General features: G+C 38.8%; 2 protein-coding genes across 4 annotated transcripts in view; one reads left to right on the plus strand and one right to left on the minus strand.

Annotated features, from left to right (window-relative positions):
- The window catches only part of LOC137274029 (protein YIPF5-like), a 138863-nt gene that overhangs the window by 70287 nt on the left and 41636 nt on the right, over positions 1–26940 (minus strand). The window lies entirely within an intron of this gene.
- Positions 9420–26940, plus strand: part of LOC137274019 (leucine-rich repeat-containing protein 24-like) — a 43752-nt gene continuing 26231 nt past the window's right edge. The window contains exon 1 of one of the 2 annotated variants that reach the window (XR_010956165.1): positions 9420–9490. The gene's annotated coding sequence lies outside the window, so the exon portion shown is untranslated. Of the gene's footprint in view, positions 9491–24489; positions 24678–26940 lie in introns of those variants that run through there. The other variant, XM_067806973.1, reaches the window with a different exon arrangement.

Below are 26940 nucleotides of genomic sequence, written 5' to 3' on the forward strand. Positions count from 1 at the left end.
GGGGGGCACATACAATAGGGTTTGAAACAAGATACAGTCCCGAGACCAATCCCGAGACCAATCCTGGCATCCATGAAGGAATGATACCAATCACTCACTGAGATGCTATATTTTCCAACATAACACCCAGGTTCGATTCCCCACATGGGTACAATGTATGAAGCCCATTTTCTGGTGTCCCCGCCATGATATTGCTGGAATATTGCTAAAAAGCAGCGTAAAACTAAACACACTCACTCACTCACAAACACAACAACCAACGTTAAGAAAAAGCATTGTGGTTTTTTTCCTCATTAACCTGATTATCCCACAGCTATATGTTCAATGCACAGCAATTTTCAATGAACTTTATCAACCAAACTGTGTTAAACAAATGTTTATTCCTGTACAGTTCATATATGAATCCTGACTACAGATGGTGCTACTGCTGGAGCATCTGAAGCAAGTCGATGTGTGACTAGGTTTCTATGTATTCCAACTCAACCTCTTCCAGGATTTAACTGCTCCTAATCCATGAGCATCTGTCTAAGCTTTGATAAAGTAGGTTCAGTGTCACTCCTCTCAAATTATCTGGCCCTTCTCATCTCATCCTTACGCTCCACGAGTGCATGAATCTGATAAGCAACATTGCAAATTCAATTCTGCAGATCCGCAATAAAAAGTGCTTTCTTAATCAGATCATACTGCCAAATAAAACACACAGAATAATCATTGCCTAAACCGAAAAACAGACTTCTGAAAACCCAACCTGGGACCTACAGGTAATCCATATTGTAAACGAATTAAGTGTGTTTACACGAGAGCCTCTGTAATGGTTCACCACAAACCCATAGGATGTCATTACTTGCGATTCCCGTACAACATTAATCAGATTATGGTTACATACACCACTAGCAACTCATGACCAAACTCCATTAAGCTGTGTTTCCTGAGAAGTTCCTTAGAGGATGGTCTGATAGATAAATTCCTTATCATAATTCACCTGAAGCTTTCTGTGATATTAGCACTAGGCAGACTTTGATCTAAGAGAGGGTTACTGTGCACCTGTGTTGAGGTCACTCTTTAATGAAACTGCAGCCAATCAACCTGCTCGTTATATATGAACTGAATTATGAGGACGAGCTGCAAGATGAGCTGAACTGTCTTCACCACAACACACCGGGGCCTAAATGTTTGAAGCTCTCTTAGCACTAAGATAGTTAATGTATGGTACATTCAACTATCTTAGTGCTAAGAGAGCCTCGTAAATCTAGGCACAGCTGTTTACTGTCTATCCTACAAAAGAATCGGGTGATGAGAAAGTCTAAACAACCTTCCCTCTTTGTCTATATATCTGTCTTCTATCATCTTACAAAGTTGAGATTTTTCATCTGTTGGTGATAAAAAGACTTCAACTTTTATTGGACCAAAGCAATATTGTGAAACACTGCCACTATGTTTATGTTTGTTTGGTTGTAGTTGCTGCAGTAATGAAGTGAGGAGTAACAGCAAACTGCTTTTACAATCTCCATGCATGTGGAAGGTGCCAAATTGGCATGAACTGTGTTTATCTTTCCCAAATCAGCTGTCTCTTAGACTAGGTGATGAAATATGTTCTATCAAAATCCCACTACTCATTACGTCTACAATGTGAACACTGCTATAACTGCTCCCTATGTGACAATGAGTAGTCAAGTGGGCAAAGCATTCACCCATCACACTAAAGGGTTGGTTTGAATCCAAACAATCCACTACCCTAGTGGCATTACATGTACAAGCCTTACTAACAGAGTTGATATGACAAAATACGACAGCATCAGCTAACTAATACTTGATGAGTGAAGCTGAGTGGTTAAAGTGTTCACCTATCACACTAAGGGGCTGGTTTGGATTCCCAATACCCTTACAAAGCAGAGTCAATTTCCAGTGAGTTGGGCGTTTATACCACTTTCAGCAATATTCCTGCAATATCACAGCAGAAATGGCCTTCACTTCTTGTACCCATGTGGGGAATCAAACATGGGTCTTCGGCATGACAAGTGGACAATTTCAAGTGACTGGCTCAGTATTACTAAAAGTGGGAGTAAACCCACTCATGCAAATTTTTCTGACTGTTCGTTGTCAGAGACACGATCTCAAGGGACACATGACAATAATCACATGAGTGAGACACACCTCTACCCATACAGGAACATGGACATAACAAAGCTATATCCCTCATGTTACTGCACAATAAAACACTCAGAGTCATAGCTGTCATTATTAGAGTGCTTCATAGCTTCTCTGCTGTCATCACAGATTAAAATCATTTCATATGCCTCTCAAGAAATCTCTGCAGACTCACAAATGACTAAGTTTCCTGAGGCAGAAAGAATCAAACACTTAAAGATAACACATACTAAGAATAGATGCAATACTTTCTTCATCCTTCCCATTAAAGTTGCCTAAGGGATGGACTGAAGTAAGCTAGGGCCCTTAGCCTCTGTCACTATGCCCCGATGCACACCGACACTCTACTGGAAGCAACAGCTAATCTCACCAGGGTAATTCTGTGACTGAAGCACTTCAACTGATGTCAATGGATGAGTTCAACTTGACAGATTTCAGCTGGGAAATTACCACATCTGAGGACAACATATCAAAACAAATATGTGGCTTTGTGAGGACAACATCATAGTTAACAGTGGAACAGAAAGACCAAATTACATGGGAAGCTCTCTCGACCGGTCTTCTAAAGCACATCCTGACACCCAGCACTTAGTCCATCTCCAAGCCCCTAGAGAAATAACAGAATAAGAGTTCTATGATCATCCAGCAAGCCTATATTGTCTCATATCTAGGTTGAGCTAGTCAGTTCCAGAAATGAAGCATTGTTCTCAGCTCTATTTGGATTTGTTTTGTAGATATATACATATTCTGCAGTTTTAAATGAGAAATCAATAATTCTGGTACTAAAAACAACACCAAGTTATATACCAGCATCAGAAGCATGCCTGTTGTAACACTGTTTCAAATATAGACACTGAGTACCACATACAGTGTAATACAGTTATTGATAATATAAGATAAGAAATTTATTACACAGCATTCCATGAAAGAACAGTGGCAATATTCTATAAACTACCAATATGAACACAGTAGGTACAGGAATACTGAAATATACAGATACACTCAACATTAAGTACATTATAACAGTTATGTAAATACAGCTATCTAAGTAAGCTCACACTCTGTGACACAATGTGTGAAAGTTCGGTAATACCATATTTGTACATTTGTATCTATAATGATAATGCAACTAGTAAATCTTCAAAAAGATATTGCTGGCAACAGCTGAATTTCTACTACTGAGCCAGCAGTGAATAACACCACAAAGTCTCATGCATTTAGTACAACTAAATAAAATGCTTCATTTTGTGGGGTGCATTTTATAAGTGTTGGCGTATGTATCTTAGAGAGGAGTAGGCCTCATGGAGAATGTGAATCTTGGTGGTATATCTTGTTATTTAAACATTCCAATCCTGCCAGCAGCATGTACATAGGTAAGTGTGCACCAGTTCAGTGATTGACGTCATAAGCATTTTACAATCCATCAATCCAAGTTGTGAATCTGGCAAACATCGGCTGCAGGTGAGTAGTTGTCTCTCAGGTACTCTTAACCCCATGGAGATATGGGTTGAAATTTGTCTTCATCAACCCTGCTGTTGTCCAGAAGATGAAGAACGTGTAATGGAAAAAAGATCACACTTAACCCGGAACAAGGGACTGTGTCAGGACCATTCAGGAACCAGTCCACTCACTTCAGTGACCATCAGGAGATTCTGGAGGACCATCCTGCACCAATAGGAGAGACTGCCACCTGGGCTACCAGTACTGGTAACATTCTTACAGACATCAACTGTTCATGTCACTAAAGACAGATCACTAAACAGTCCTTGTCAGTTTTCGGGCATTATCCCAGCATAAAGCTACAGCAACCAGCCATTACTGTTTATTCTGATGTAGGAGTACAATGGCTAAGGATTCCTCTAACAGCTGGACCCCAGGCAATTACCTATGAAGTAAGTAGCATGTTGCATGGCCAGCTGCAGTTATAGAGTGCCCATTACACTCAGGTAGGATCCTAGAGTACCAGCTCTGGTTTTTCAGCAGACCATAACCTCTCTGGCACTGCCGGAATCTGTGTATACAGTAGTGGGGAGGTCTGTCTTCACAGAATGCTGAGCTTTCCACTAAGTATCTGCAAGTCTGATTGATTGTAATGTAGGAGGAGGTAGAGTGCCATCAAGGTTCCTGTGTCCATTCATTGGGATCCTGATCAGAAACTCTTGTCGTTCTGTGTGTTCATAGTTCCTAGCCTAAAACCATCAAACACCATCTCACACAGCTAAACAAGTCACCACCCTACAAGTGGAAACCTACAAGCACTGCCCAACATTTCTAAACCACCAAACACCAACCAATATGTCTAAGCCACCAAGTACCACCCAATATGGCTAAACGTCCAAGTACCACCCAACATGATGAAATCTCCAAACACCACCCAACATGTGTAAGCCACCAAGTACCATCCAACATGTCTAAAGCACTGCTATACATGTTTAGACCACCAAGAACTAGCCCACACATTACCCAACAGGCACCAGCACCACATGATGACAACATCTCCTACATCACACACTGCATGACTTTTCTAACACACCTGTCCTCCAGCACACCTGTGCATCCACTTCCACACTCGTAGAGATAACACCTCTGGTCAACGGTCTCAGCTAGAGCATCAGAGCAACTCTTGTGGAACCCACCAGAAAGAGGACGCAGGTGTCCTAGGCCCTCAAAGAGTGCTGAAATTACACTCCAGTATCACTTCATAGATAGAGGTGATGTTGTTGAGGTGCTAGAATTCATGCTGTAGTCATAACTCATGGAACAGGTGAGAATGTTATGGCAGGGAGGGAGTCAGGGTTTGACAGAGCCACATACAGGTTTAAATCAAGTATATATATCTTCCCTTTTTATACAATGTTTAAGGAATAAAATTTGACTTAGAGTCATGACATAAAGCCTGGTTGTAATTTGAGTTGATAAGAATACAGTATGATTCAACACCACAATGTGACAATTCCAAATGGAACCATGTAATTAAAATTCACGAAAAGACTTGCTGTGTAGTGAAGTGAAAGATTTGTTTCTCAAGAACAAGTCCTGCCTCGTCTCCGTTGTAGTTCAATATGTGAAACTGTTCCTTCTGTAACCACTGCTACTCTCTCTGTTCAATGAACTGTTGCATCTATTCTTGTTGCTAAACTTCAAGCATATTCAAACGTATCTGAGCTCCAAGGAGATGCTTGTCCATAACTAAAGAATCTTTCAGTAATGCACAAACACGCACTTGGACAGACTAGACATTAAAACATGCAATTTGTAAACTTGTTCCAGTGTCCCTGCAGGGTTCAGGTACTGATCAATACACAATACTTGGGAACACAAATGAATGGTGCTCAAGAGAAAATAGAAAAAGCCTCTCCTACACCTTTGATGACCTTTAGCTAAAGACAAGTTCACTTCATGAGTGCCACCATCTGAGCAGTGGATTGTGAAATGAATAATCGTTTTCCAGTAAACCATGAGGATGAATAAACAGGTACCCAGAAAACTCATCAGGCACATTCCAGTGATATTGTTCCAGCCACCATTCTGTATTGGCCTTTCAGGTTGGAAATGTCTGTCATTCCTGTGCAAAGATTTTTTAAGCTCTCTTAGAACTAAGACAGTTGTAAGTTAATGTTAATGTATGGCATTTACTACATCTTAACAATAAGAGAGCTTCAAAAATCTAGGTCCTGGGTTTCCTTTCACAAGGCAACCTTAACTAATGTCAACCTTAAGTCCCTTTCTGTAATATTGCACTAGGGTTGCAGGGGTTGGGATACAGAGCTTTGACAATGGGCCTTTTTCAGGATCATTAGGCATTTTCTGAATACAGAATGGGCCACTGCACTTATATCAATACTAAACTTCAAAATTTCAGTGGGATATTTTCTATTCTAATGTGCAAAATGGCCCATGGCCCGTACCTTTCCCAATCCCTGAGGTTAGCTTAATGACTTATGATCACTCAGGGCTTCCTTTCATAAAGCTGTAAGGTGATCATAAGTCACTAAGGTAACCTTAGTGCAATATCAAATAATGGGAGATAAGGTTAACCTTAGCAAAAGCTGTTTTGTGAAAGGAGCCCCTGGACTCTATATATGGTCATGACAATCATTAGGTCTCAGACTAACAGTTACTTTTCAAAGTCTGCATTTAAACAATAACTTTCTCTTCCTGAATAAGTTTGTGGTGATTTATACACTGAGAAATACAAATAAAGGATCACAGGAAAATGCAAGCATTCCTTTCATTTTTTCCAGTTTCTCAAGCTTTGAACAGCGCTGTGGTGATAAAAAAGGGAAAATAAGAAAGGAATGCCTGTATTTGCAGTGATCCTTTAGTTGTTTCTCTTAGTATATAACAGAACGAGCAAACCAGCTTATATTTTAGACTGGTTTCAGATTAATAATTTCCATATATACCACGGTGTCTGGACTCAACTGTTGAGCTCTTAGCGTGGATGATATTGGCATTGATACAATTAACAATATGGGCATTAACACACATCTTGCCCTGTCTATATTTGCATATCTCTTTCGTATCACATTAGTCTAATCAGTCCTCTTAGCATTTCTTCAACATGTGATCACAGCAGATCATATGATCGTATAGATGGATTAAGGTTAACATTTCTGCTGTGATGCCTATTATTCTTGAAGAAATGGGAATTGAACATTGGCAGTTCCTATTTAAATCAATGCCCAAGGGAAACAGATCTTCATGGATGACAATTTAGTCTGATAACTCATTCACAATTTCACTGAGAAGACAATGAATCAGTGAATTCACATATGCCCAAACTATTATCTTCCTAATGTCATCATAGCGATAACATCCAGTTTTTATAATCTCTGGTGATAATTCCTCGATACAGGACATAAATAGCAGCAGCTCCTCCACACAAAGAGCAGTCCCCACACTCTGTACTGAAAAACTCTCCTCCTCATCTGCTTCCCTCATCTCCCAGCTGCTCTATGGCTTGCTGTCTGTACCAATATAGACAGGTTCTATACTGTAGTTCTCCTTCTCTCTGCATGAGGAAGTGATGGCAATAAGCATGAAGTCCCACAAAGACATAGACTAGACTTGGGACAGACTCCTTGGAGCACTGGGGTTGTGAAGGAGCAATTTTCTTCTTTCAATAACAGAACACTGCCAGGGTTAGTGTAGCTTTGAGCTATTGAGTGAGAGAGTTGGTTTAAAGATATTTTCACCAGCATCACTGACTGTTGGCTTGTCATGTAGGTTCTAGGCATCAATGACAGATCCAGTGCTAACAAACCAAAGACAAGATCAGAGTGATTCAACTCCTTATACCACATAGAAAAGTAGGTGTGCTTGACTCTCGAGAAAAGACTGGCAATGCTCAAACAAACGAAAACATCAAAATGTAATATTGAGGATAATACTGACTATGTTAAGGGACACAACTCTGCATAGAAAGAGTGAGTGAGTACAGTTTTACCCAACTATAGCAATATTCCAGCAATATGACAGTTGGGGACCACAGAAATGGGTTTCACACACAATACCCATGTGGACAATTGAACCCCGGTCTTCTGCATGAAGAACTACTGTGAATGCTGTGACCACTATGCTACCCCATCACCCCTTATTTAGAATGATATATAGAAGAGTTAGAAAGATACATTAAAGGATTAGCAGGGCAGGAAGGTATGGCAATCAATGGATATGAGCCTGTCAACCACAACAGGAAAGTTGCGAGTCAGTTTTATGACCTCATGAGGAACACATGTAAACTACGGTATGTAAAACCATTGTGTGATATGTGGGACCCTGGCCAGGTAGGGCTGGCAGTCTAACTGAGTTGCCAAAAACACTAACGACACACAGTGAGCTGACTAAACTTGGTCAGTCACCAGATACTGGCGTATTGCTTTCATTCCTGTCTTAACATAAAACTGTCACTCATTTTGCCAGCCAAACACCACCCTTCTCAGGTGGTGAGCAATGACCCAACATCATTCATTTCACGCCTTTCTGTCTAGATCTACCAAACTTGATTGTAAGGAGACTAGACAACAGTAGAAAATGCATTAATGAAAACAAAATCTACTTGTCTCACTAGACAGGTATGCATGTCATGTTAATGGAATAGGCACGAAGTACGCAACTAAATGAATGCTGGCACGCTGGGCTTACTTCTGGTGATAACAATAATATGTTGTCCCATTCTGTCATCTGACTATAGTTTATCTACTGTGGCATGAAAGATTAACTAGTCATATCGAGTTTGTGAGTTTAGTTTTATGTCACTTTCAGTAGTATTCCAGCACTATATCATGGAACACCAGAAACAAACTTAATGTATTGGGGAATTGAACATGGGTCTTTAAGTGTGACAAGTGAATGTTGTAACCACTAGGCTATACCACCATATGAATTAATTACTCCTTTTGAGTAGTAGAAGCGGCAATATCCAGGCTGGACCTGCTCAAAGGTGTTTTCCATAATCCCTTCACTGAGCACACAGTCAGTGACAGCTATGGGGGCATACGAATGCATATTGGTATATAGGTATAAAGGTACGAAATTTCTCCACATCTGTCTATTAAGTCTATGGCAGGTATACTGAAAACAATTGCAAGCAGCAACTGTTGTCCAACAGCAATGACTGATCCTGATGTTTGAAGTATTTCCCAGCTCTAATACTCTGTGATCAGTGGAGATCCAGGTTAGAACTGGTCTTCAGTAAGCCACGCTTGTCTTAAGAGGTTAACAGGATCGGGTGGACAGGCTCACTGACTTCGTTGACACGTCATCAGTTCCCAGTTGTGTAGATCAATGCTCATGATGTTGACTGGATTGTCTGGTGCTGGCTTGATTATCTACAGACTGCCTCCATATCGCTGGAATATTGCTGAGTGTGCATAAAACTACACTCACTCTGTCCCACTTAGATCCAAAAGTTGAAGGAACTTAGTTAAACAACTATCACTTAGGCAAGCTGCCTCAAGTCTAGCCCAGGCTCCTTCTCAACAGATGCTGACTGCCTGTGTATGTTTTGCTGTGAGCGATGATGCCTGTGCATGTATTTACAGCAGCGGCAGTGACAGCAGAGAAGCCTTCTGTCAGTGAGGAATGTTGTCTACACGGACCCCAGATACACAACACAGGCTCTCTCCACAGCCTTTGTCAGACTCAAGCACTTAACTAGTTGTGTAGAAGATCTAAGACTTAATGGGAACTAGTTGTGTGGAAGATCTACTGTTCAGTAACATGCTATTTTCCAGATCCACTGCAATGAAGCAACGTCTGTGAGCCTCTTTGTGTTACCCTGGATGATTACTTCCTGTGATGCAGACTGTTCTAAACGTTCCACAGGTACAGTACAAAAGTGAGTTAGTTCAGATTATTTATTTATTACTCGCCCGTTGAAGATACTGCAGTGTAATATTTTCACTTCAATATTACACTAGTGTAATACCGCTTGACGTATGGTTCAAAGTTGTGACGTCACAATGCTAATGTTGACGTCGCGATTTTACTGGACCTTGCATGACTTGAATGCTGAGAGTCCTCACACTGTAGGCAATTTTGCCGCAGTTTCTGTCAATTTATGTTGGCGAGTAATAAACAGAATACTAAACTCGCTTTCGTGAAATACCATTTTCATTTCACTCGTCTGATACCAAATCATTAACTCGTTTAATAAAAATGGTATTACATGGAAGGTCGTTCAGTATTCACCATGTATCTCAGTCTGATAACTGGATGAGGCAACACTGCCTACTTTCCTCTGACAAAGAATTTACACATTAATACTCCTGAAACATTAAACAAGTTATTCAAATCACATTTCTATTAATAAAACATCTACATGTGTATTATTACAATGTAAACTGATAATCAGATTTGCAACAAAAAAGTTCTTCTCCAGTACTTAGTTCTGATGAACAATGGCGCCACCATTTCTAATGGGAAGTAAACATGTTCACAGTCCATTTCTGATTATATGTTTCTAACAGCCTCTCTAAGACCCAACAAAGAACATTGGAAATTAAATGAAAACATTTCCTTTGCACTTCAGTGGATTTATTTATATATTCAACAACATGAGCTGCATCAGTGAACCTGACTAAACACCAAGTATCTTATCGTGGTTTGGTCGTACATCCGTATGATTCATGTGAGGTATGGAACGTGATACATTCAGTGATGGAGATAAGTGGCCATCTTTCTTTGAACTCCGAATCCTGAGTCGTCCCAAGTAAGGGAGATCAGGTACAATGGTATTGGCAGTACCAGCAGTCATCAGTTGTTTCAATTCACCGTGTCAATCACTGGAAACATTAATGTCACCATAAAAGGAATGAAATAAATTTTACTTTCGTCTTTAATAAAGATTACATATTATGGTTGGAAGATAAATAATACAGTCAACCAGGAGTCTATGGCTTCCCCGATTCCCCATTCCCTGTACAGAGAACATTTATTAAATTTCTGAAAGATTTTAAAAGCAGACCTTTTGATGTCCCATGTCATAACTGCCATTTCTATACTATGAATATATTTTTATTCTGACATCTGTAAATATTTATATCAGCTTGCTCTTCACATTTCTACTTTAGTTGCTCTAATTTTGCTCCTCATTAAACTTGTTAATATCTGATTCTACTCATTAGACTCCAAGCCATGAACATCAACATTTTAAAAGTAGCTTCAATAAGTTATTTTGCTTTTAGGCTTTAAAGTGAAAACCTACTGTTACAGACCATAAACCATGCATCCAGCTCAGTCCTGATAGCACAATATTCTAAATACTGGCACTCAGCATGTGTTAAACTTTGAAATGGAAATTTGATTGTGCAATATGAGACAGATACATGGAAAAATGTTAAAAGTTCTATAAATAACCAGTACACCATATAAAATGCAGACTTGGTGGTTTCAGTCAACAATTTTTTTAAATGGCATCCTGTAAGTAGTCAGTTTCACAAAACTGGTGATCAATATTGTGAGCAACATCTCACCTTTAGCATTTAGTGCTCTCCGTGACAAGCACCTGTTACTTGGGACCTATTTTCACTCATAATCCCTGTTACATATGAAATTCCAAACAAAAATTCATCTACAAAATAAATTGCAAAATCTTTCACACAACCTAGAATTACTAAATCGTCACAGACTGAGATGGATTCTATTTTGAATCTACTCTCTGGCTGACACAGACAAGAAATACCCACAAAACACAAGTAATGTGAGTCTTACACTGTAAAACCTAGTTTTTCAAAGCTCTCTTGGAGCTAAGATAGTCATAAGTTAATGTTAATGAATGGTACTTATATCCATCTTAACACCAGGAGAGCTTCAAATATCAAGGTTCTTTAATGGCCTATTATCAACACATGGGGTAAATATATGGCAAAAAGTATCGCAATCGTGACAATATGACATCAGTACCAAGAGACTTAATCTCAAAGGTATGTGTCTGCCATCTCCATCCGGAGACAGGCTTGGTTATAAAGGTATAGCACAGTTTAGTCAGCTGTTCCACCTGACCTGTTTGAGACTTCACAAAAGTTGATAAAACCCTGACCTGGCAACTATGCATTGTCATTTAAAGTACAAAAACACACAAAACCCAATTTTCTTTCCATCATGCTTTGACAAGGGCAAATTCAATGAATTCCATTAAATACTGTGACTGTATCTAAGGAAGTTCATTTAAAGAAGTTTTTCACTCAATGCTGTCAGTATGTCAGGGGTCTTTTTGTTTGTTGTTTTTCTTTCCTTTATGAAATCACATAAATAATCTGTTTCAGGCTAACACAATCAAATCTTTTAGCATGCTTCATCAAACCTTAAAATAATCTTCTAAAACATAGTAACAGGATTTTTTTAAAAAGTCTAAAATAACTGAAAATATATTATTCCTAGATTTGTGTAATTAGGTTGGCCTGTACAGCCTATTCCATCATGTTATTTTTACACATGTAGGTTGTCCATTTCCTTACATCAGAAAAATCAGAAACATCCACAGATGTCGTGTCTTAAGTTGGAGATCATATACCCATATACTGTCTCCCTACTTAAGCCATTGGAAACATTTATCTCATTTCTGTGACTTACTCCCAAACACTACCCATGTTTTTTGTAAAAATACATTTTTACAAAATAGAAAGCAAAATTAAATTCACACAATATAGACTTGCCAAATCATTTCAGATTGAGTTAGGTTCCTTATTTAATTAGGATACAAAGATATCCTGCAGCTAACACAAACATCAATCAGATTTCTGTTAAATTCCATAGGATTTGTGAAACAAGCAGAAAACGGTGGCATACCAGAAAGTCAAGCTTCATATTCTTTCAGCTCAGTATGAGCACAGTGAAGTGTCGTTCTTTCATTGAAAGGGTTGAGGCCTATCTGAACCTTCAGTGTGTGGCTTCAGTTTAATCCTTCCATGTTATGGGAACCTAGCATCTGTCTCTGTGGTTCAGCACTGAACCCAGGGGATTCTCTGTACTCAGTGCTGTATCAACACAGGGTAAATCTCAAGACTTATGCCGTACATAAGCTTTCAGATATCATCTGTTATCAAAGAAGAGTTCAATACTAAGCAATGATTTCCATGAGAACTTGGCAGCAAGGGGCAACCTCTGAGACACTCCCTGGCTCCTGTATCGACTGTTCAGATGGAACACAGTGTGATGGAGACAGTGTTTAGAAAAGAAGTTCAATAGTTTGTTATCTTGTCTGTCATTACAGAGTACTCAAGGAGAGTCATTAGTGTTAACTGGCCCCGGTGACAAATCTATACAGTGTACAATGACCTGCCCTGCAGCCCCTGCACAAGGTCAAGGTCATTATAGTCTACTGGGGTCGTGCCACAGGTCATATGTGTTGGAAACATTTTAACAGCAATTATGCAACATCTTCACAACACCGGTAGAACTATGGAGGCAATATGTTGGTGTGTCTGTCAAGGGCAGGACTATGGAGGCAATATGTTGGTATGTCTGTCAAGGGAAGGACTACCGAGGTGATATGTTGGTGTGTCTTGTCAAGGGCAGGATTAAGGAGGCAATATGTTGGCATATGTGTCAAGGGCAGAACTACAGAGGCAATATGTTGGTGTGTCTGTCCATATCAGGACTATGGAGGCAATATGTCAAGGGCAAGACTCAAATGGAGGCAATATGTCAAGGGCAAGACTCAAATGGAGGCAATATGTTGGTGTATCTGTCAAGGGCAGGACTACTGAGGCAATATGTTGGCATGTCTGTCAAAGGCAGGATTACCGAGGCAATATGTTGGTGTGTCTGTCAAAGGCAGGACTATGGAGGCAATATGTTGGTGTGCCTGTCAAGGGCAAGACTCAGATGGAGGCAATATGTTGGTGTGTTTGTCAACAGTAGAACTTCGGAGGCAATATGCTGGTGTGTGGTGTGTCTTGTCAAGGGCAGGACTATGGAGGTGATGTTGTAGTGTCTTGTCAAGGGCAGAACTACAGAGGCAATATGTTGATGTGTTTGTCAATGGTTGTGAGACATGGTTCTGTCTTCTACTGTCTCAGTTGGCCAGATAACAGACCTACAGAGGAAGGTTCAATGGAACTGACATCAATACAAGGTGATGGATAGCACCGAACAAGATTCTTGTTTTATCTTTGACATTTGATTAACTGCTGTATCATTTCACTTCACTCAAAAAATCATTGGCTTTCAAGTCAATAGCCATCCTAAGAACAAAGTAGCAACTCACCTCAGTGAAACACTCTAGGGTATTTGCCATTAAGAAACTATCAAGATTAATGTGACATTATTTGAAACAGATGAATAAAATAGTGTCCCTGTAGAAACACAAAATCTTTCTGCTACAGAAACTGATTACAGTAACTCTTGATGCCTCCTTTGTTCCCATGTGTAATGCATTGCATGTACCTGGGTTGGTGTTTAGAAGACTCCCCACGGAGAATTACTTCAACACTGTAAGCATGTACACAGTCAGATGCATTGCAGTTCTAAATGTTTCCTGGGCATACAGCTCAACAATAAGTGACATTAATGATGGTGTATTTTTAACACAGGTATCATCTTCGAATAGCACCACATGCCCAGTTGTCATGGATGAGCATGTCCCATGAGCTCAAGTGTACTTGACACTGCTTTCAGCACAGAAGGCATCCTTGTTGAGCCAACAGTCCACCTTGTCCATACTTCCTATCTGTTATAATGGTAAACTAATGTTGACATCATATGTTGATAGTTGTACCACAGATAGCATGTTTGATTAGCCAAAAGCCCCTTACATACCACCTTGCCCACATATCCAAGCTGTAATAGTGGTAAACTGATGCTGACATTACATGAAAGTAATTTTAATGCAGACAGCATGCTTGATTAGCTATACATACCACCTTATCATGGGTCAGTGTGATTCTGTCATGTACACTTCAACTGAAAGTGATATGCATATTAACAGAAGACAGTTGCTAGCCTTCACCTCACCACCTCATCATCAATAAACTCTCACATATGCTACTTGTCTATGACTACTTTTATTATATTCACATGGTTACTGATATGTAGACTGTTATCAAACTCTGCTTGTAGTTTATCTGAAAGACAGCTTATTTTTACCTCTTTGTTAATTTCATTTGAAAAAGTAAATTACATCTGCCTCTGAAAACCATTACCAACATAATGCTGAACCACTTTTGGTTTTCACAAAGTTTATTGATCTATACAATATAAAGCCATAATTGCACGCAAAAAAAAAACATTACTGTAAATTGTTTTTACATCACAGATGGTAAAAACATGATTCGTTCTCAAAGTAATTTCAAAATATCTGGTACAAAATGAAAGGCTGAAACAGAAAGGAGTCCTTTTTTTTTTATTAATGCAATGCTTGAAAACAGAAAAATATTGAAACGCACCACTTTACTTTCAAATCAAACATATTATTTCAAAGGTAAATACCAATAACTCAAGTGATTTTCTATTTCCATACTGGACAAATTACATTTCACAGACCCTCAAGACACTGTTGACATATTTGCTCTTGATTTCAACTGTCCATCCAGAGATTCCAGCAGTCAACGAACTGAACCAATTGTTAAAAGTTCATGTCTATTAAAAGTCTCTAGTTAGTTCAGCTGATAACAGAGCATAATCTTAGCGCCAAGTTCCAACAAGCAGACCAAAAGATGTTTACACAGTGTTTTAGTGTCAAACTTCAATGCCAAATTCTAGGAAGACTTTGTCACACAATTTCAGTGTAACATAAAACTGTACTTTAAACACACATTGCTGTATACAGGTGAAGAATGTGTAGCTGGCTGACCCTGAGCTTCCCAGTACTGAACAACAGAGACCCAGAAACCATTAATTGTGCTGAAATATTCTGTGAAACTGTGTATTCTGTCTCCACTACCAAAATATAACCTCAATATATTCATGATCCCTAGCTATTTTGTTCAGTATATAGAGACGGTTCACACATCCATGATCCCAAACTATAATGTTTCGCACATAATGTGTTAAATAGTCATGATATCAAAATATTTGTCAGCATATAAAGAAGGTAGATATTCATGATCCCTTGCTATTTTGTTCAGTATATAGAGACGGTTCACACATCCATGATCCCAAACTATAATGTTTCGCACATAATGTGTTAAATAGTCATGATATCAAAATATTTGTCAGCATATAAAGAAGGTAGATATTCATGATCCCTTGCTATTTTGTTCAGTATATAGAGACGGTTCACACATCCATGATCCCAAACTATAATGTTTCGCACATAATGTGTTAAATAGTCATGATATCAAAATATTTGTCAGCATATAAAGAAGGTAGATATTCATGATCCCTTGCTATTTTGTTCAGTATATAGAGACGGTTCACACATCCATGATCCCAAACTATAATGTTTCGCACATAATGTGTTAAATAGTCATGATATCAAAATATTTGTCAGCATATAAAGAAGGTAGATATTCATGATCCCTTGCTATTTTGTTCAGTATATAGAGACGGTTCACACATCCATGATCCCAAACTATAATGTTTCGCACATAATGTGTTAAATAGTCATGATATCAAAATATTTGTCAGCATATAAAGAAGGTAGATATTCATGATCCCTTGCTATTTTGTTCAGTATATAGAGACGGTTCACACATCCATGATCCCAAACTAATATGTTTAGCACATAATGTGTTAAATAGTCATGATATCAAAATATTTGTCAGCATATAAAGAAAGGAGATATTCATGATCCCTTGCTATTTTGCACAGTATGTAACATGTTAACTATTTATGATCCCAAAATATTTTGTTCAGTACATATGAAGGTTAGATATTCATGATCTGTAACTATTTATTCAGCATATAAAGAGTTGAGATATTCATGGTCCTTAACGCTTTTGTATAGTATACATAAAGAAGGTTAGCCTGACATGGATATGTCACCAGTCTTACCCCTTTTAAACACTGACAAAAGATGGGTTGTACACAGGTAATGAACCAAGAGGGTGTTCCCAACCAGTCCACAATATATCTCCTTGATCAGCTGGTTGTACTTCCTGTCATCTCCTCTCAAGAACACAACAATCAAATCACATTTCCTTACTCAAGACCGATTTACTAGTATTCCCCGGACTATAAGTACATTATTTCCCAGCCATTGGATATAGAACCTGTGTCATTGTGAAACCACCAGAAACATATCAATGATCCTCCAGATCATATCACACTATATGACGTTACTCCCTGACAGGTTATTCAACAGCTTGTGCCGCCAGCAGACCCCCTAGAGTCGACATATTATTGCGACATATCTCCATTGTTATCTCTGTATATTTAGCACAAGCAGAACCATATAGAGAACGTAGATGCATGTGTTCTGACGCAGTAGGGCAATGGTTGATGGCGTACATTACAGGTGTACTATAATCCGTCATGCATGGGTGGACTTCTGAGAAAACTGCTTTCAGGGAAAATAACATGTTTTAGCTATTAAATGTTTCTGGAGAATTGAGTCCTGTAGTGTGTTGGGGTGACATCTGCGGGGGTCACACTCGACACACCTGGCTCAACCAGCACGCTGTATTGTAAATCAGGACGTAATTGCTATTCTGTGGCAGGGATGTCTTACACTCTGCTGAGATGTGGGCTTTCTTCCTGTGTGGAACATGGCTGTCAGTAATGAATGCTCCAGTACCTGCACAAAGTAAAGAGGTCCTAAACAAGCACATTTGTTTTGCTCATACTTGCCGTATACAATCACAGAGCTGACATCTATCCCTAATGCTATACAAAACTGCCACTAGAAAATAATGCTGTTTTCCTCTTAACATATTGCATATGTAGTGACTTGAACAAATTACCTGCTTGTTCAGAGAAAATAGCTTCCGTACTTTTCCAGTTTTTTGCCTTACACAGAATACAGTTTGCGGTGTTGTATTAGTATCATGGTGGTAATACCAGGATTACAAACAGACTAATGAGGAATCAAGACTTCTTCATCTACATCAGCAAGTAAACACTTGACCTATCCAGTCATATAACCCTGAAGACTGAGTGTGTGAGTCCTACAAGGAACCTACCAGTCTACAATTCCCTTGGGACCATTACTGACACCCATGGTGATGCTACACCTGTCAGCTCCAATATTTAACAAAGTCTTGGTCATCAGTTCAGCTCAGCTTACAACCAATGTGATTATAAGTGGGCCAATTACCACTGAAAAACTCACTTGTAACTTTTCCATGGATACCGAAGTAGCCAAGCAGTTTAAGTGATCACTCATCCTGTTGGGGGCTAAGGTTTGAGTTCCAACATAAATACAATGGGATTACAGGATAAGATGGTGACTTGGCTTTTGCATATAATTGTATCCAAATTGCGTAGATCGATGCTGATGATGTTGATCACTGGATTGTCTAGTCAGGCCTTGATAATGTACAGACCAATGGCATTTAGCTGAAATGTGGCTGAGAGTGGCATTAAAGAACCAGCCAACCAACCAACCAACCGTACATATATTATTGGAATATAGCTGAAAGCAGCACTGAAAAGCAGCCACCCACTCATTCACTCAATAACAAGAGTGTGGGTCTAATACAGCCATCCATCCCTCGGCGACAGCTGTGGGTGATGGTGGAGATTCTCCATGTCCACTGCTGGTGATGGTAGGTGTCACAAGCTTACATCAGTGTGATCATTATCATCTGTCAGCTGTCTCTGGATGCAGCCATTACACACTATCAAGGCCATTATACACGATCACAACCCCTACATACATTAATCAGACTGTCCAATGTGGTGAAACATGTACCACTATCCTTAGTGACCATCATTGCACTCTTCACCTGACTACCAGATGATGGGAGTTACAGCATGCTGTATGGTCTCTACATTGTCACATACAATCTGCATAGGGTCTCTCCTCTCTACGTTTTGTTTTAGTCTGCTGTTCAGACTCTGTAGCAAATATATCCAAGAAAGCCCACACAAGTCTAGAAAAAGTAGCAAGTCTAGATTTCCTTGGCTTCAGAAAATGAAGAACGTCTCAAGGCTCCATTTCATTATATTCTTGATTTTTTATTATGAACTGTTTTCAGTAAATTATGTTCATTTCAGAGACTAGTTGTAAGTCTAGGCCTTGTTTATATGGTAATACTAGTTTCTCAGTTATGGTCTCCTCATGGTATCCATGTGGTCTTGGTACGCTGAGCACAGTATTATAAATCTTTATGTGGTCTCCACATGGTCTCCATACAATCTCAATATAGACTACATAAAGTCTAAATAAGTCTATATAAGTCTTTAAGGTTTTCATAGACTACAGACACTTGTACCCTCCATATGCACCTAAACAAGTCATAAAGTTTTGAATCCCTTTAACCTGCTCTTTCCTTATTATAGGTTTGTTAACACATCATAAAGACTGACTGAGTTTCGTTTTACATAGTTTTTAGCAATATTCCAGCAATGTCATGGTGATTGTGGTGGTGGGGAGGGAGCACCAGAAATGGGCTTCACACAACATACCCACATGTGGAATCAGACCTGGGTCTTCAACGTGATGAGCAAATGCTATAGGCTCTAGGCTGCCCCATTGTCCCACATTATACAAATCATGTGTATATCAGATAGCATAAGTTTATTGTTTTCACATTCCATCACAGAGCAGTATCAATACAGGAAAAATAAACATGATTATAAATAAGAGCCCCATGGTCTATCAAAGACCCTGACTCATTTAGTTCTGTGTATGTCAAGGACTAGTCATTACATAATGCTCTAAATGGAGACCATGTATTTATTGTTACATTACATCCAGTGCGTATTACAAGATCACAATCTTCATTACCTGTGTTGATCAGTGATATCTATCGCTTGAGATTGCTACTTTCTTAATTTCACTTCAATCAACCTTTCTGCAAGGCTAAAGCCCTAAATGAAACAAGTCTAGATTTTCATCAAGATCAATGGAGCTCCTTTCCAACTTCAATGGAATTGTTTGTTGAGCTAGTCTAATGTTTCTGAGATGACCGGCCTTTCCATTGTGTAGCCACTGTAAAGTAAATCATGTTCTGGACTTGTGAAACACAAACAAACTTTTAAGATGCTAACTTGTATCCAACAGCCTCCTTAACAGCTGTAATGCTAACACTGCCCACCAAATCTACGGGCTCTGCAAAATGATACCTCAAACTGTGACAGAGTTTAGGTCAGTACTTGACAACTGAAGTTCCTTGCATCACCTATATGATGAGAGACCTACAAAAACAGACTGCATGATTTTAGCCTATAAAAACCTACAATGGCAGCCTAAAACAGTCTTCATTAAGACAGGTAAAATGTCTACATAAGCCTAGAACACTCAAATAAGCCTGCAATAGACTAAATCCGCCCATAAGCCCTTAAGTCCATATAAACCTACAACAGTCTACATAAGCTTACATCAGTCTACATAAGCCTGCACTGGCCTACATAAGCTTATGGCAGTCTACATAAGCCTACTATGACCTACATTGCCTATGACAGTTTGTCTTTATAAAACCACAGCAATAGTTTACATATTTCCACAGCAAGTCTACATAAGCCTTCAATAGTTATCATAAACCCTTATCAGTCTAATTAAACCTAAAACCAGCCTACATACACTTACAACTATCTACATAAGCTTGTGATAGTGAAAATAAACCTACAGTCTACATAAACCTACATGTAACAGTCTGAAGGAAACACAATAGCCTAGCCAATCCATGCAGCCAGGGTGTGGAAAAAATGTCGTCAGCAAAAAAGTTCTGGAAAAAGGGCCTACTTTGAAAAATGAATTTTTGACAAAATGATGTACTTTTTTTTTCATAGTTGCTATTGATATTCATGCATTGTATATTCATATAACAAATATAAAATAGTCTGATACTGTATACATTACAGAGGTTTTCAGCTATATTGACTGAGTAGCCCCAGTTGCCAATAGGTCATGACACCCTCAGAACCAGCAGTCATTACACCATGAGGTAATTGAGCTGGCAGTTAGTGTCATTAAGCATCACAGATCAGATGATCTGCTAATTGCACTGGTGTTAGACAGATGCCATACTGAGAATGTACAGATTACTGTGACTGTTGCCAGGTGACACATCTCATGACTCCTCAAGGACAGAGACTAGACAATACAGGAACCAGCTGGTTCACCCCAAACATACAATATTACTTCCTGTAGTCAGTGAAAGCTGCAACAGATAATCAGCAATTATTTCACTTGTTAGCATTACATGTCATTATACAAGACTATTTCCTTCTTTATCTTTCTGCAAAAGAACTTGATATATTCATGTATTTGGTGAATTAAAGTGAAGGCCTAGATTACCATTTTGAACAAACGTGATACATCCACTATATCCCCAAGCTCCTAGGCTGCATGTGTCAATATCCCCATCAACTGAACAAACCTTCAGAAACTGGAGAGATACACTTTCACCTTTACAAGCAGGTGGTCATAATGCTTTCTTATAAAGTGTCACTTGTTATTCCATGCCTTGTTTCTATAAATCCTATAAGTGGAATCTCACCACACAACGGTTGAACGAGGCTCTAGTTTTTCGCCTTGCCTGTCTGAAGGTCAAGTGTTGAGCTGAGTCGGCAGGTGCCCCTTTAGCCCAGGGATGCGACCTGAACTTTGAGTGTAACCCTGGACACACAGTATCATCCATTATACACTTGTACAGAATGGATCAAAATTAGGAACTACAGTTCCCAAATTAGAAACAATTTGTCACAACATTAAAACTGAGGTACCCTAGGGCATGCTACCTGAAGCAGAAGGGTAGATACTCATGATATGATGATGTTCCAGAGTAATTTCAGCATCATTAATCAAATGTATGAGTTATGTTGCTGATTTAACTCCAAACAACCTAGTCAATGACAGTGTCCAAGCAAGTGAACTATGATCCAGAGTGCCAAGGCAGATCCATCAACATTTAAGAATCTTCAGCTTATGGATAGGGTCTGTTATGACATGATGACAGCTTATGATCTTATGGATTTGTCAGTCACCTGTCAACCCTCATAACCATTTCAATGAATCATAGGCAACAAACAGCATCCATCAAACAGGACTTTCCCTTTGATCTGTCAGCCCGAAATGTATATCCTGAAATAAAAAAAACTGTACTTTCTTAATTAATGTTGTCTGAATGTGTTCATTCTTTTCAGGAATAATATTTATGTAGTAATTTCCTCGCAAGTATCTTTAGAGAATCAACACAGTACAATCAAATATCGGCTACAGCTGACCTGATCCCAAACTTTTTCTTACCCAAAGTCCAGGGTTACTTCAAAGGAACTTTATCTTCAGATACCCCAATGTTTAACATATGAACCTTTCCCACCAGTAAATCCCCCTCCTGAAATAAGCATCACTTGAGATAAGACAAAGGGACATTGTAAATGTTGTCACTGCAATAGGGAGGTGTTTAGCCGTTAATGCTGAGCATGCTCCAACACTATGTTGTTCGAAGCACTAACAACCCTTTTGTTCAGGTAATGGATATGTGTGTCCAGCCCTAAGTCCCCGCATCCAGCCAAGCCAACTTAGACAATAACCCCCATCCACTTGTACTCAAGTAAAGGTTTAAGTTTGTCTTGCGATCATTGATTGGCTGATTGGTATGATTTATGGGAAACTGTGGCAAATAATCTTCATGTCTTTGAATAACTTTACAGCATATACGACAGCTATATTTACCTTGTAGTTTTATTATTCCATTGACTTTCAGCACTGTCATACAGCCTTGTATCTTTATATCACACTTAACTAACATAGGATCACATAGGAAAAACAACCATTATCAAAACATCCTGTTCTCCATTTATTTACTTTGTTTGAACTGTATTTTACAAATTTCACTTACATTGTCTGTAATAAAAACATCCTGTTCTTCAGTTGTTTTCCAAAAAGTAATTCAGCTGTCATAAAAATTTCTAGTTATCTATTCACTTTGTTTATACGACTTCACTTTCAAGTTAATTATTCCTTGCACTGTGATGTTGTGAGAAAATTGGATTGCAGAAAACAAGAGAAATGGATACATTATTACTGAAGTAGTTCTTATTTTATGATATTGTGTGTTTTATTTGATTAATTACAGTGATTTTATCAGTTAGGCTCAAATGTGGCTCCGAAATTCTTATGTGGCATCCATGATAATATTGTTATGACTTGTGAAATAAATACATTATCAATACATAGGTATTTACCTTTTTTAAGTTTGTGACTTTTTGGCCTGTGACTTTTATTCCTATCCAAATCCATGATTTTTTATCCTACAGCCTCCTCTGAATGTGTTATGTTTTCTCTTGTTCTGAAGAGATTTCAATACTGTCTGGTGTTTACTCTTTTTTGTTCGTTGAGGAAATGTACATTTGTAGATTATTAATCCTTGTTCTAACATTAATTATTTTGAAAATTCCATCCAAGATTAGAAGCAATGTAAAAACACACAATTTATGTTTCCATAAATATGTCAAATATCTGGCCATAAAAGTCATGAATAAAATATTTCTAATGGATTAATGTTGACTGTCATGATTATAAATATTTAAACAAATGGTGGAGATATCATTACTAGGAAGGCCATAATATTCTTCCTTGGCTTATGATGCTTTTATATACTGAATTAGATAGTGCTTTTGTCAGAAATTTATCTTTGGATGTGTAATCCACTTTCATTCCTATAATATTTTCTTGTTTCTGTATATTCCCTATTGTGCTAATTAGCAGTTAAATACTATATCTAGATAAGCTAATTAACACTCCTGTCAACAAGGAAACGCTTCCTGTGATGATCTGTTAATTAGCATGGTTTGCTGGTGTAGATGAACTGTGACAATGGAGACATTACCATCACAGCAGGACGTTGTATCAGAAATCAACTGGTCAATAAGCCGGGAAGGGATTAATGCCCATGTTTTGGCTGTAATTGCTCACCTCCAGCAGAGAACTTCCTCAAACACTACATGCTTCCTCTTGACCAAAAACATTCCATGAAGGCGGCCTAATAAATGCTTAACTTCAATTCTCGTCAAATGACTTTCATTTAGCTATTGAAAAACAAACAAGAACCTACTGCCATAACCAAACACTGAATGTAGACTACTTCAGCTATGTCAAAAAATCATGCTTGAAAAAATCAAAATGTTTGTTCAGAAAGCATTCATTATCATCTGAAAACATTTCTAAGGAACATTCAGTCCTCTGATAGGTGCATTTCTCCCTACAAAGACCCATTACTGCTTTCTTTGAGTTGCCTAGCAACAGAGATTTTCATTCCAGTGACTATCAGTCTCTGCCTAGTGACTGTGTGTATCTTGAAGTGACAGAGCGAAGTGCGGAAATGGTTTGTTACACAGATGATGGCGTTGCTGTGACATTCAGTCATCCCATGCAGGGACTGCTGTTGCAGTCACTGCCAGAAGACCATGGAAGAGGAAGTCGCAAAGAAATTGACTGTTTGAAGAGAATGAAAGCCAAGAGAGCAGTAAAAAAAAGTTATTACTTCAGAAGAAGATAGAAAACAATAGTCTCCAGTTTCAAGTTTTGTTATTTATCAAAAAGACAGTGTTATGTTGAAATACTGAAATTGAGAAAAGAATGAGAAAACTAAAACACTGTAAAAAAGATTCTACAAAATAAAACAAAATAAAATAAAATAAAATAAAATAAAATAAAATAAAATAAAATAAAATAAAATAAAATAAAATAAAATAAATAAAATAAAATAAGGGATCCAGCCCCTGTTGACAGTACTTCCTGTTGACCTGACCTCTGCAAGCAGCAGCACACATGCTCACTGTACAAACACTGGTCACATGACCATACACCTCAATCAATAGAGACTGCTGGCTGGCTGTAGAGGGAGCTCTGGCAGAGAGTGTGTTGGATCTGGGCTGGCAGTCAGTCCACCACACTGTGGCACTGAAGGATATACTGAGTGAAGGCAAGCTTGGAATACCCCTGATGGACTAGCCTTCCTATCCAGGATATACAGGTGTGTTATACAGGATTTATATCATGAGCAGGTACAATATTTAGTTGTGAGACACACAGTAGGCTACAACGGTTGCTTGAGGTCTGTGTACCTTTAATGCTAAGTCACTTGTTGTGTTGGCAGGAAAGATTACAAGACAGGATTTGAAATAGTTATTGACGTGACATGGTTTGGGTGAATTGTCATAACTCAGGATTTGATAACAGTTGTCATTCATGTAGGCCTCCAGTTGACAATCACCGGGGATATTATCTTCATGTCTGTTACAAGTCAGCCGCTATAACATGTCAAACTTGTCACGGTTTGCCTGAATGCTGTCAGATCTATCAAACAGCTTCAGAACCCTTGTCAAACGGTTGGTAGTGCATTATGTTGGTCAGGAGATGAAATTGTAGACTGTGGATGACCTAGTTGAAGATATGACACCCAAACCAACTCCACGAAGTCTCACACAGTGACATGTCAAGCTTATCACCCTACACCAGGCCTCACTTACTATCCCACAATCAAATGTAAACATCTTTCAGGCACAAGTTTATTTTTCACAATGAGCTTTTCAGTGTGCACCATGACTGGGCCTGACTGTAAGACACTTTATGAAATATGACATCAAGACTTAGTGAGGATCTGGTCTCATAGTTGTCACTGGGTAAGGTGTTCAATATGAATGATCCTGTAGACATAGCTGGCAGATCCAGACACCTTAAGCGTTAACCAAGCCTTGTTCAAGTTGTAGTGAATTGCTAATTGCTATAATATCACCCCACTTTTTCAGACCCCTCAGGTGTGGGTCTATCATATGTGTATTCACGATGTGATATGGTGCATACTATTTAAATAATTGTTACTCCGCCTGTGACACATCAAGCGTAACAGGTCAGGCACAGAGCAGCAGGACATTAATTCTAACACTGGTAGCCTGCCTTTCAGACAGTGTGTTGCATAAACACTGACACCTCATTGCTTCCTACCAAGCGAGTCTGTCACCGAGACTTAGGCTTGGTTATGTGGTCATGATCTGAAGGCTTGAGTGAGTGAGCGGAATGTGACTTGACGCATAAACCATTGCATACGCTGTCAGTCTTTAAAATGTACGAGTTGGCATTTATATTTAGACACAGCTCATACAGAGATAGAAAGTAGGTTCCTGCATAGTTTGTTTCATGTTTAACAGCAAGTAGAACCCGCATAATCTTCAGTCTGTCATAGCTGGTTCTGTCAGGAAAACATTCCAGGATTTCAGGTAGGAACCCACAGTGATAAGAACTTTGTTGTAGGTGTCATTTCTAGTTGAAATATCTCTCTACCGTGCGCCCTTAATAGTCAGCAGTACTGGATTACTTCACTGTCAAAATCTAGTGAGATATCACTGTTATCATACGTTTAGCACAAGCTTCTTTTGCAAGTTATATGTCTCAGGAAAATATCAGTAGACTTTAGTTGCAGTATTCAAATTACTCCATGTATAAAGAACAATGTTTCTTGCTGAGTGTGGCTGGATGTTCACTCTTCACACAGAACCTTGGATTCGATTCTGGGTGCAATGTGTGAAGAGCATTCCTGGTGTTGCCATCCATGATATTGCTCAAACTGGTGTAAAACCATCCTCTGTCACATTGTTCAGGGAACAGAGGATTAAGCTACCAGAGGATTAGGTGAGCAAGGGATTACAAAAGTTAATGGTGTTGAGAGGACCATGGTTCATTGACTGTAGCTAGAACTTCTAGCTAGCAGAAGATGTGTTACATGAAGTGTCATGGTACACGTTGATAGAAGATGATGTGTTACATGAATTATTATGGTACAAGAAGCTAGAAGATGATTTGTCCCATGAAGTAACAGAAAAGTATTTCGAACATGTGTCTCATGAAGTACCATGGCCCAACAACAATTTGTTGTAGCATTCAAGAACCAGTCTGGGGATGTAACAACTCAACTTCCAAAATAGCAACATCATGCAACCACTGAAAGACAGGAGTTAGCTCAATTGACAATCTCATCCATGTGTATACACAATCAATACCACACTTGTTCACCTCATAGTGCTTCAAACTACTTGTTACATACACTTGATGGTTCCATATTGAATATGTCAATTACTATCTACAGTTGTTCTCTACAAGTCTACTTTATTCTTGACTTGATCAGGATTTCAAATTGAACCCTAAACATATAATTTAACCGGGACAGATAAGGCACACAGAACATCTTCCCCTGTCATGTTTGGCTGGCTATTCTGTAGTACTACAGCATGTTTTTGAGT

The sequence above is a fragment of the Haliotis asinina genome, chromosome 2 (genome assembly GCF_037392515.1).
Source record: "Haliotis asinina isolate JCU_RB_2024 chromosome 2, JCU_Hal_asi_v2, whole genome shotgun sequence".
In the NCBI taxonomy this organism is placed as follows: Eukaryota; Metazoa; Mollusca; class Gastropoda; order Lepetellida; family Haliotidae; genus Haliotis; species Haliotis asinina.